The following is a 13,243-nucleotide window of genomic DNA, read 5'->3' on the forward strand; positions in this document are numbered from 1 at the left end:
GACAGAGGTGTTCCTGATGGTTATCAGTCTTTTTTTTTTATTGAGTAGAAATGATTTTTATTCTTTTTATGCTTAGTATCCACTACTCATTCACATGTCAGGTTTATGCATCTTTGAAATATCTTCTGATTTATTCTTTCAGTTCATTCCTTCTTTAGCTATAGCTGAAATACTTTTAAAAAATATTTTTTTATTGACAAATCTTCACACACATACAGTCCATACATGGTGTACAATCAGTGGCTCATAATATCATCACATAGCTGTGTATTCATCACCATGATCATTTTTAGAACATATGCATCACTCCAGAAAAATAAATAAGAAAAAAGAAAAAACTCATACCCCTTACCCTTCCTCTCATTGACCACTAGTATTTCAATCTATCCAATTTATTTTACCCCTTCACCCCCTGTGATTTATTTATTCATATTTTTTACTCATCTGTCCATACCCTGGATAAAAAGAGCATCAGACACAAGGTTTTCACAATCACACAATCACATTGTAAAAACTATATTATTACACAATAGTCTTCAAGAATCAAGGGGCATTATGACGCCTTTCTTGAGTGAAGGTAACCTCTTGTTGGTGCCTTAGTTTGGACATTTTCTTGGCACTAGAACTGTTTACTTATTAAATTCCCTTTTTAAAAATGGTTCCATTTCTGGTATATTTCTTTCTGGCAGCATTAGGAAACTAATACAAAGAATCAGGAAGATATGGCCCAGTCAAAGGAACAAATTAAAACTTCAAAGGAGACACAGAATTTGGAACAAGAATTTGGAATAACCAATCAAAGATGTTCAAACAAATCTAAATCAATTGGAGGTGAAAGAAAATATGGCTCAAGAGACAAAGGACACTAAGAACATGCTACGTAAGCACAAAAAAAGAATTAAAAAATATAAAAAGAAACATAACATATATGAGGGGAATCAAAGGCTCAATAGAAGAAATTAAAAATATACTAGAGATATACAACAGCAGATTTGAACAGGCAGAAGAAAGACTCAACAAGCCAGAAGACAATACAGTTAAAATCTTACAGACAGAAGAACAGATAGAGAAAAGAATGGGAAAACTGAACAGGTTCTCAGGTGTCTGAATGAAAGTACATAGGGCACAAACATATACATCATGGGTGTATACATCATGGGTGTCCCAGTAGGAGAAGAGAAGGTAAAAGGGGAAGAAAGAATATCTGAAGAAATAATGGCCTAAAAATTTCCCAAGTCTTGCAAAGGACACAATTATACACGTTCAAGAAGTGCAACATACTTCAAGCAGAATAAATCCTAATAGGCTTATTCTGAGACACATACTAATCAGAATGTCAAACACCAAAGTTAAAAAGAGAATACTGAAAGTAGCGAGAGAAAAGTGATTCGTCATATACAAAGGAAACACAATAAGGCTAAGTTCCGATTTCTTATCAGAAACCATGGAGATGAGGAGGCAGTGGTATGATATATTTAAGATATTTAAAGAGAAAATTTTCCAGCCAAAAATCATTTATACAGTGAAACAGTCCTTCAAAAATGAGGGAGAGTTTAAAATATTCAAAGATAAACAGAAGCTGAGAGAGTTTGTCAACAAGAGACCTATCTTAGAATAAATACTAGAGGGAGTTCTGCGGGCTGAAAGGATAAGAAGGAGAGGCTGGGAGGAAAGTGTAGAATTAAAGATTATCAGTAAGGCTAAAAAGAGACACAGAAATAAGATATGAAACAAAAACCAAAGGAAACAATAGTTGAAGTACTCCTATACAGTAATATGATTGAACGTTAATGGATTAAACTCCCCAATAAAAAGACACAGATTGGCAGAATGTATAAAAAAGTGTAATCCATCTACATGTTGTCTACAGGAGACTTACCTTAAACCCAAGGACATAAATAGGTTGAAACTGAAAAGGCTGTAAAAAGATATTCCATGCAAACAGTAACCAAAAAAGAGCTGGGGTAGCTATACTAATATCAAACAAAATCAATTTTTAATGCAAAATTGTTATAAGAGATAAAGGAGGACACTATATATTAATTAAAGAGGTAATCCACCAAGAAGAAATAACAATCATAAATATTTATGCAATGAACCAGGGTGCCCCAAAATATATGAGGCAAACACTGGCAAAACTGAAGGGAGAAAGAGATGTCTCTATAACGATAGTTGGAGACTTCAATACACCACTCTCATCAACAGACAGAACATCTAGTCAGAGGATCAATAAGAAAACAGAGAACTTGAATAATACGATAAATGAACTAAACCTAACAGACACATACAGAACACTGTACCCCAAAACAAGATATACATTCTACTCAAGTGCCCATGGATCGTTATCTAGGATAGACCACATGTGGGGTCAAAACAAGTCTCAATAAATTTAAAAGATTGAAATAAAAAAAGCATATTCTCTGATCATAATGGAATGAAGATGGAAAGACTAGAAAACTCACAAATATATGGAGTTTAAACAACCCACTGTTAATCAATGGGTCAAAGAACAAATTGCAAGAGAAATTAGTAAATAGAGATAAATGAAAACTAGAATACAACATATACAAACTCATAGGATGCAGTGAAAGTAGTGTGGAGGGGGAATTTATAGTCTAAACACCTATTTTTAAAAAGAAGAAAGAGCTAAAATAAAAAACCTAACTGCATACCTGGAGTAACTAGAAAAAGAACATCAAACTAAGCACAAAGCAAGCAAAAAACAAACAAAAAAACCCCAAAAAAACATTAGAGCATAAATAAATAATATTGAGAATAAAAGAAATAAAGAAAACCAAAGTGTTATTTGAGAAGATCAATAAAATTGACAAACCCTTAGGTAGACTGATAAAGAGAGAGAAGATGCAAATAAACAAACTCATTTATACTGACCTCACAGACATTAAAAGATTCATGAGGGGATACTATGAAAAACAGTATAAGAACAAATGAGACAAGCTAGATGAAATGGACAAATTCTTAGAAACACATAAACAACGTACACTGACTCTAGAAGAAACAGAAGACCTCAACAGATCAAGAGATTGAATCAGTCATGAAAAACCTCCCAACAAAGAAAAGCCCAGGACCAGATGGCCTTACAGCCAAATTCTAGCAATCATTCTAAGAAGATTAATATCAATCCTGCTCAAACTCTTCCAAAAAACCTGAACAGGACCTAATGCATTCTATGAGGCCAACATCATACTAATACTGCAGCAAGATAAAGATATTCCAAGAAAAGTAAATTACAAATCAATTTCTCTTATGAATATAGACACAAAAATCCTTAACAAAATACTTTCGATCAAACACAACAGCATACTAAAAGAATTATATACCATGATCAAGTGGGTTTTATCCCAGGTATGCAAGGGTGGTTCAACACAAGAAAATCCATTAATGTAATACACCACATTAACAAATTGAAGCAGAAAATCCACATGATCATCTTGATTGACACAGAAAAGGCATTTGACAAAATCCGGCATCCTTTCTTGATAAAAACACTTAAAAAATAGAAATAGACAAAAACTTCCTCAACATGAAAAAAGGGCATATATGAAAAACTCACAACTAACATCATACTCAGTGGGAAAAGACTGAAAGCTTTCCCTCTAAAATCTGGAACAAAACAAGGATGCTCACTGTCACCACTGTTACTCAACATTGTACTGGAAGTTCTAGCTAGAGTAGTTAGTAAGAAAAAGAAATAAAAGCCATCCAAGTTGCAGATCATTTAAATAATCCAAACACAGGGATCTCAGAATAAGAATGAGGGCCTTTAGTCCTGTATAGCTTAATGTAATGCCTGGATACTCCCAGAGCATATTAAGCAGATAATAAAAAAGTATTGGCAAAGTCCCTTGAGGGATGGGAGAAAAAATATGGAACTATTAAAGTTTACTACTGGGGAAACCCTTGATACTGTGTCAAACATTAGGGACACCCAAACCAATAGGCCAAGCCCTTGATCTTGAGGCTTGCTCCTGTGAAGCTTATATATGTAGCAGAGAAGCTTAGCCTACCTATAGCTACGCCTAAGAGTTATTTCTAGAGGACATCCTTTGTTGCTCAGATGTGGCCCCTCTCTCTCTCTAAGCCCAACTCTGGAAGTAAAATCATTGCCTTCCTCCCTACACACGACATGACATCCAGGGCTGAAAGTCTCTTTGGCCATGTGGGAGATGACTCACAGGGATGAGTCTGGCCCTGGCACCATGAGATCAACAATGACATCCTAACTAAAATGGGGAAATGAAGTGTAACAAATAAGGTATCAGTGGCTGAGAGAGCTCAAATGGAGTTGAGACTACTCTGGAGATCACTGTTACACAAGCTTCAGTTAGATATTGCTACCTACCATAACTTTCCAAACCCCAACCAAAACCATTCCAGTCAATTCCAAAGAAAACTTAGGGCATTATATAAGATTCTACAAAGGTTCTATGCACTACATTAACACTTCAGAAATCTACTACCTCCAGATGGGTTCCTGGACCAGATAAGTCCTGAAATGCAGAGAGGCCAGCCTCTCCAGAACATCAAATAGTTCCATCCCCCTATCCTATATTATTGACAGCCCCTTCTAACATGAAAAAGTTAGAATGGGCATAGCCCAAATACCCATAAAGAGTGGGAGAAAGATCAGAGGTGATGGTGGAGTTATACAGAGAAGGTAGGGTTTAACAAACGAGTATGATTGCTGAATCATTATATTGATATTTCTTTCAGTCTCCAGTATCTTAGAGTAGCTAGAAGTAAAAACCTAAAATCGTGGAATTGTAACCCATACCAAACTCTGAAATCTGTTCTACAACTAATTGTTGTGATGTGCTTTGAAATTTATTGCTTTTTAGTATATATGTTATTTTTCACACACACAAATTTCTTCTAACCACCAGTGTTTTGGAGCAGCTCGAAGAAAAAAATCTAAACTAGTAGAATGGCAGTCCATAATAAACTCTGAAATCTGTTCTGTATCTACTTTTTGAAGTGTACTTTGAAAATCATTGCTTTTTAAAAATTTCTTTGTGTATATATTATATTTAACAATAAAAAACATTGAAAAAGAAGTCATTCAAATTGGAAAGGAAAAAGTAAAAACTTTCATCATTTGAAGATGACATGATCCTATATAGAGAAAATCACAAAAAAATCTACAGCAAAGCTACTACAGCTAATATAGGAATTCAGCAAAGTGACAGGGTGCAAGATCAACACACAAAACTCAGTACTATTTCTATATACTAATAGTGAGAAATCTGAGGAGGAAATAAAGAAAAAAGTTCCATTTACAATAGCAACTGAAACAATCAAATATCTAGGTATAAATTTAACCAAGGATGTAAACGACCAAACATTGCTAAAAGAAATCAAAGAAGACCAAAATAAATGGAAGGGCATTCTGTGTTCACAGATTAGAAGACTAAATATCATTAAGATGTCAATTCTACCCAAATTCTTTTATAGATCCAAATGTAATCCTAATTAAAATTCCAAACAGCCTACTTTGCAGAAGTGGAAAAACCAAATAAAAATCACAGTGAGGTACCATTTCACACCACATATACTAGCTACTATTTAAAAAAAAAACAGAAAATTACAAGTGCTGGAGAAGATGTGGAAAAACAGGAACACTCATTCATTGCTGGTGGAAATCTAAAATGGTGCATCTGCCATAGAATGCAGTTTGGCAGTTGTGCAGAAATCTAAGTATAGAATTACCATATGAGCCAACATTCCCACTACTAGGTATATTCACAAAAGGACTAAAAGCAGGAAATTAAACAGGTATTTGCACATGATGCTCATAGTGGCATTATTCACAATTGCCAAAAGATGGAAGCAACCTATGTGTCCATCAACTGATGAATGGATAAAAATAGTGTATATACACGCAATGGAATATTATTCAGTATAAAAAAGGAATGAAGTTCGGATTCATGTGACAAGGATGAATCTTAAATTCATGTTGAGTGTAATAAGCCAGATGCAAAAGGACAAATATTTTATGATCTCACTGATATGAATTAATTAGAATAGGCAAAATCTAGAGTCAGACTCTAGAATATAGGTTACCAGGGGTGGGGATGGAGGTAGGAAATAGGGAGTTAATGCTTAAATTGTATGGAATTTCTATTTGGGTTGATTGTAAAGTTTTGGAAATGGATGGTTACAATGATAGCACAACCTTGTGAATGTAATTAACAGCACTTAATTATATATGCAAATGTGGTTAAAAGGGGAAATTTTAGGTTGTATATATGTCACTAGAATAAAATTAAAAGAAAAAATAGGACTGTACAACACAATGAACCCTATTATAATGGATGGACAATAGTTAATGTTACAATTATAAAAATGTTATTTCATGAATTGTAACAAATGTACAATGCTAATGCAAGTTGCTAAAAAGCGGGTAGTATTTGGGAAAAAATAATATACCTGAATGTAAAGTATGGACTATTGTTAATAGTGCTATTATAATATTCTTTTATCAATTGTAACAAGGTACCACACTAATGCAAAGTGTTAATAATAGGGGGTATATGGGAACTCTGTTTTCTGCATGATTTTTCTGTAAACCTATAACTTCTGTAATAAAAAAAAATTATAAGAAAAAAGAACAAAATATATGCAGAATTAAAGAGTGTAAGGGTCAGCTGGGTGATTCTGCTAACCTGAGTTAAGATTGGTTGATCTTGGTTGGCTTGTATATGCAGTTGCAGTTTGCTGGTGGGTAAGCTGGAGGTTGGCTTGTCTAAAATGGTTTCACTCACATGTGGTATAGTTGGAAGGCTGTTGGCTGGGTTGATGAGAATAGCTGGGACAAATGTTTCCTATCATCCAGCAGATTAGTCTGGGCTTGTTCACATTGTGGCAATGTTCCAAGAAAGAGAATGGAAATGAGTCTTTTCTGCCATATTTTCTTGGCCACATAAAGTCACAACACCAGATCAAATTCAAGGGGGAAGGAACTGATAAGAGAAACTGCAAGTTCACATTTCAAAGGTCAGGAACACAGGCGAGGGGTGTGTGTGCAGATTTAGAAACATTTTACAGTCTCCCATGCTATGACATCTTAGGGACCACAAAATTAACAGAGTTTCAACACCATAACTGGTTAATAATTAATTATACAGAAAATAAAAGATCAAATGAAATTATACAGATAAAAGATGAAATGGAATATACCAAGGAAAATCTTACTAGGATTTCCCTCCAATAACTCTCTTTTGGTTTTCAGACTTTGTTTTGTACAGCTTGATCCCATTTTAATAGCCTTCACCTTCTGACACTAAGTCTGTTTGTATACAGCTCACAAATCATCTCATCCAAAATAATTTTGTGGATAATAATGCATAAGTAATGGAGGCTGGCAACCTGAAATTGTCTCAAAAGTCACCTTTACAAGAGTAAAGAGTTAGCAATCAATAGAACTTCCTGGCTGGTGTAATTTATGTCATGCCAAAGGAGATTTCTAAAATGACTTGTTAAATCATTCCACTGCAGGTTGTAAAAAAAAGGTACAAATCAATAGAAAAACATGGCTGAGCACTTTCTACCCACGATTTTCACTACCATCTGGAAGGATTAAGATTGATGTTGCAAAGAAATCCTAAAGCATGAAAATTTTTAAAGGTTAACTTGGCTTTTGGCTTGTACAGTTCTTAAGTAATTTTACTTTTTGCTGTCACTAACCTGTTTATATTCTGCTTATATCATAATATCAGTATACACTTGTTCCTTATGTACTGTCTGCCATACAGAAGAATTTGGAAGCCAAAGAAGTTTGAAGATTTATTAACCCCATGTGTGCTTACAAAGGAAATTGTACATCATGGCTTTCAGAAAATGTAAACTCAGAGAATTGTAGAAAGGAAACTTTGTCTGTCTTGGACAATGATACAAAAAAAAAAACTGGGCTGGAGTACTGAATAGCATTTTAGCTCTTGGAAATGGGTTTTCATGGTATATTTTTCTTGAGTTTTAGGCATACCAAATTCCTAGATTCCTCTTTTAAAAAACTTAGATATAATTCATGTACCATAAAATTTACCCTATAGAAGTATACAATTCAGTGGTCTTTAGCATATTCAGAATTGTGCAACTGTCACCACTAGTTCTAGAACATTTCTATCATTCCAAAAAGAAACCCCGAACCTATCCAATCCCCCTCCTACATCCCCTGAAGACCAATAATTTACTCTCTGTATCTTGAGATTTGCCTATATTGGACATTTCATGTAAAGAGAATCATATAATATGTGGCCTTTTGTGTCTGGTTTCTAAAAATCCCTTTTGATGAGTGAAAGAACATATAAACCTGATGTCACTGACTTGTGGAGATGCCTCTGCTCTTTTCACACCCACCCTGACACAATTTTAGTCGGCAACCCATCCCATCAAAGCTTAAAAGCAGAAATCCATTTCTTCCATCTAAACTCTACCATCTAAATTTGTGGTATTTTAACAGCAGCAGTAGAAAATTCATATAGACTCCCAAATGTGAAAGTTTCATAATTCTGGCATAAATGAAAAAGGCACTCATTCCCCTACACATGAGCTAGCAGGAGGACCCAACCCCTTAAGCCAGGCCTCTCTTTTTATTTCTGGGAGTCACCACAAAGCAACTGGCCAGCTATAGTCACCATGCACATTACCAATGCTTCTTTCTGCCTTAGAAGCTACTCGGAGAATAAGGGAGAGGAGGAGGAAGAGGCTGACCTGGAAGCTCCTCAAATAAGATTCGCTCTCCTGTTATGCTGAAGGGGCCATTGTGAGTATCACAATGTGAATATCAACATCTGTATTGTGCTGCCTCCAGATGCTCCCAAACTTGAGACTTCATGGAGCCAGACAAGTGTGAGCTCCGTGTCACCTTCATCATCTGGGATGAGTCTCCATGCACTCCGGTGAACTTTCACCAGTTTCTTCCCTTCAACCTTTGCCCAGAAGCTAAAGAAGTCCCTCAGGAAGCAGATCCAGGCTTTCAGCTCTCCACAGAATCAGACAAGGAAAAGATTCCATGCCATGTTCTCCATCTTCCTCCTATGTACTCACCTCCTCCAAACCTTCTTCTCCAAGAAACCAGCCCAAAATGTTCCCAGGCATTTCAATAGATGCACACACACCCTGATATAGGGAGTGGGGGGAAAGACAGAGAAAATCAACATCTAGGCTAGAAGCCTCTGAGCCCCTGCTTTGTTAACCAAAAGGCTTTGAGAACTGGGGCCGGGGGCAATGGAATTAATGATTTAAACATGCCCTTTTTAGTAAATAAATAATTACAGATGAGGCTAATGTTCCCTTTGACCAACTACCATCACAGTCCCTATCCCACACCCCAGAAGTAACTACTGTTATGAATCTGGTGTATGTCCTTTCACACATTGTGTGTGTATGTGTATGTGTGTGTGTATATATATATATATATACAGGTCAGTCTCAATTTAGTTCTGATGTTTCTTTCTGTGCCATATTTCAATGACTATAACTTTACAGTATGATATATTGATATCTCATGGGAATACCTTTTTCTTTTTTTTTTCTTGGTTATTCTTACACATTTATACTCCCATATGAGTAAATAGTCTTCTTCTTTGTCTTTTCAATGATTTTTTACTGTGGAGAGTTCCCCCACCCACAATGTTTATAATTTTACACAAGCTCTATTGTTATCATTTGTCTGGTGAATATTTTTCCATTTCCTTATTCTTAGTTTTTCCTGTCATTTTCTTTTAGTGTATCTCTTAAAAATAGCATAAAATTGGAGTTTTTGGGCACAACCTGAAAATCTCTTTTAATAACTTCTACCGAAGATAAAATATAGGAAGAGGGACAGAAGGTAACTATAATATGGTAACCATGCTTGGAGAGATTCGTTACCAAGTCTGCTCCCCCACTTTTGGAAACTAAGCAGATAATTAGTCACAGGGAATCACATAGCAAGCAAACCCAAAACAATAAACTCAGCTCTTAAAACTGTTGAGAACTACAGAATCCCAGGTGCACTCTCTTCTGTCGCACTCAACTCTGCATTGTTTGACCCAAGTTGGAAGGCTATTGTGACTCACAGATTGGAAGCTGGGACTTAGGTAGGTAGCTCGTGACACAGTGAAGAGTCCTTAAGGGTATGGCAGAGTCTGAAGTGTTGGGAGAGACTCTCAGTCTTGATTCAATTTCTCTGGGCAAAGCCTAAGTCCAAAACTATTCTTACTAGGCACTTTAAAGATATTTTTCATCCTTTGCATTTGGAGGTTGATGATAGGAAAGTTGATGTTTCTTTTCTTCTGAATCCATACTTTGCCCAGGTGATCTCAGGCAGCCTTAGAGCACTTACCATCTATTGTCTAGAGCCTCCGAAAAGGTATTTCCCAACCCAATCACCTTCCAGAGCTACAACCTCTATCTTAAGTCTCAAAGTATTCTCTCTCCCCATCCCCATGTTAATACATTTGCTCAGCTGACAATTTCACAAATGGTCTCCCTTCCTCTCTCTAATCCATCCTCCACACCGTGGCTGAGTAAGGTTCCAAAATCACAAACCTAATTATGTCAATCTTTTAATTCACTGTGTCCAGGATAATGTACTTATCTTTAAAATGGTCTACTGGCTCTCTATGATCTGATACTCACTCCCCAAACCTTTACTTCTCTGAACTCCTAGGCTGCAGCCACACTGGCCTCCCTGCTGTTCTCTGAGCATGCCAAGAACACTCCAACCTCAGGCCTTTGTCTTGGTTCTTCTCTCTGCCTGGAATGCTCTTCCCTCAGATATTCCTTACTTCAGGTTTGTGCTCAAATGTCACCATATTAGTGAGTGAGGCATCTCCATAACCTTTTGTAATTATTTTTCCTAAGTATTAATTTTGACCTTAGGAATAAATTCTGTAAACCACTAATAGACTGACATTCACATTAGTTAAATGTGGCTAACTTCAGTAAGAAAATAAAAAGGTAAAGGTCATTTGATAATAAAAGTACAAAGACCCCACTATTTTCTCCATTTAAGTAAAACAAATTGGTATAATGAAATCAGTAACTATGAGCACACCTGTACCTTGAAATTATTTCATGGTAATGACACATGGGAAAGATTAGGATGCTGGAGAAAGTAAAAAGTTTACATAAAATGATTCCAATCTTTCCCCTACTCGTTCCCTCTGGCCCATAAGCCTTGCCTGTTGTCTTGCCTCAACTTGGAAAAAATTGGGGGGAAATGGCTTTAGAGTCAAATCAGACTTCAGTTTGAATTCTGTCCTTGATTCTAACTAATTTGAGCTTTAATTCTTTGATTTATAATGTACAATATAATACCTTCTATGCGGCTACCCTGAGAACTAAAAGATACAATTATCAGAAAGTACTGGCATGATGGAACATCTCCTTCTGAATCCCATTTACCTTCCTCAGTTTTGTTGCATCCTACAACCTCAAACAATGTCCTCTAGCATTCATACTCAAACGGTGGACCAAGCACCAGCAGAATAGCATCTTCGGAGCTTACTAGAAGTTTAGAATCTCAGGCCCCTCCCCAGTCTTGCTGAATCAGAACCTGCATTTTAAAAACATCATACATTGAAGTGTGAGAAATCCTATAATACAGCTCTTCATGATTTCCAACAGCTGACTGCTCAACAACATGAAAACTTGCTTATTCACCCTGCATAGTAATTTTATTCACTGCTGGGTAAGGAAACATGTAATGTGTATATTTTCAATGTATGTTGTATACTGACTGCATGTGTAAATTGGATGACCTTCTCCTTGATGTGTCTGTCAATGTGCAGAGGAACAGAGCTAGTTAAGTACATCATCCCAGACCTTACAGATGATTCACTGGGGATTTATGTTCTTTCTGCTTATTAGTCAGATGCCTCCTTATTTACACCAATCAGAGGGAAAGCTGAGACAAAGAAATAGCCATTTATACATCCAGTTAGTGTTTAGAAGACGTTTTCCAAGGAACAGAGAGATGAGACAGAGCATCCTGTCTTGTTACTCAAAGTAGGTAAAAACGACAGAATTCAATTAGCTTAAATATGTGATGTCTAAGGAATTGTCTCAACATCTGGAAGAATTCGTCTCCAGCATAAGATTAGGAGTTAGGTAGGCAGCAGACAGAAAAAGGTGTTTCTCCAATTACATTGCTTTTTAAAAAAAATAGATTTAACTGGTTTACTGAGGAGTTTCATCTCATTGGTGTGTAAACATGATTTCCTCCCCATGGTACTGTCTTCAACTTAATCTGTGGGAATTCTTTTCCCAACAGTCCCTTAACATCTTGGCCTGATTCCAAAACTAGTGAAACCTTTTAATGACCAAACCCACTTAAATGGACATTCACAAACCAGTTCAAGTAGAATTATAGTACTTTTTGGATAATGGGAAGATTAATTTTGGAAATTATCGCTCATCTGGTTATAACCTTGCATATTAAGAACTGGTTAAAGTAACAGTTTCTTAATATATGACTTGATTTAGTTAAAATAATTATGATTTATGCCTGTATAAATTCTCTCAACTGTATTCTCACAATAACAAGGACCCTGCCCTCCTATTCCCAACATCTAGCACAGCTTTTGACACCATAATAGGTTGCTGTCAATTAATGTTCAGATAAACTTAACTTTAAAAAGCTAAATCTTAAAGGGCATAGACTAAATGGAGCTATTAAAAAATAATGACAAAACAGGGTAATTGCACTTATTCAAGTGTTTATAGAGATGATAGTTAGATAATGAGATGTCACCTTCTGTAAATTGGTAAAATTTTTTTGCTTATTTTGTGTACACTGTATCCTGGAATGATTTATCATCTATTTCCACTCAGAAGTATTTTTGTTGTTGTTCTCCCATGTCCTTTCAAAATCCTAGTACAAGTATCTGATGCAGAATCCAATGGAGATATATTAGTTTTAATACACCTTTAAATGACCACTAAAATGAAAAAATATAATGCAATGAATGGGATACTTACAAACCACAAGGTTTGGCACATTAGAAAAGTAACACTTGAATATCAACGAAAGGAGGATAATTTGTAATTTTTTATAAGGACTGTCTAGAGATTTAAATCAAAATTTTAATCTAAGAAAGTAGAGGATTTAATAATATGTTAAAAAAAGGGTTAATATCTGGAAGGAAAGTCATTATTTAAATCAACCTATGTGGCACATAATCATTTTGGGCAGTGATGAAGGAATGTCTTTGGAGGAAGAAAATAATTTTTATTAGAA

Source organism: Tamandua tetradactyla, chromosome X (genome assembly GCF_023851605.1).
Source record: "Tamandua tetradactyla isolate mTamTet1 chromosome X, mTamTet1.pri, whole genome shotgun sequence".
Classification (NCBI taxonomy): Eukaryota; Metazoa; Chordata; class Mammalia; order Pilosa; family Myrmecophagidae; genus Tamandua; species Tamandua tetradactyla.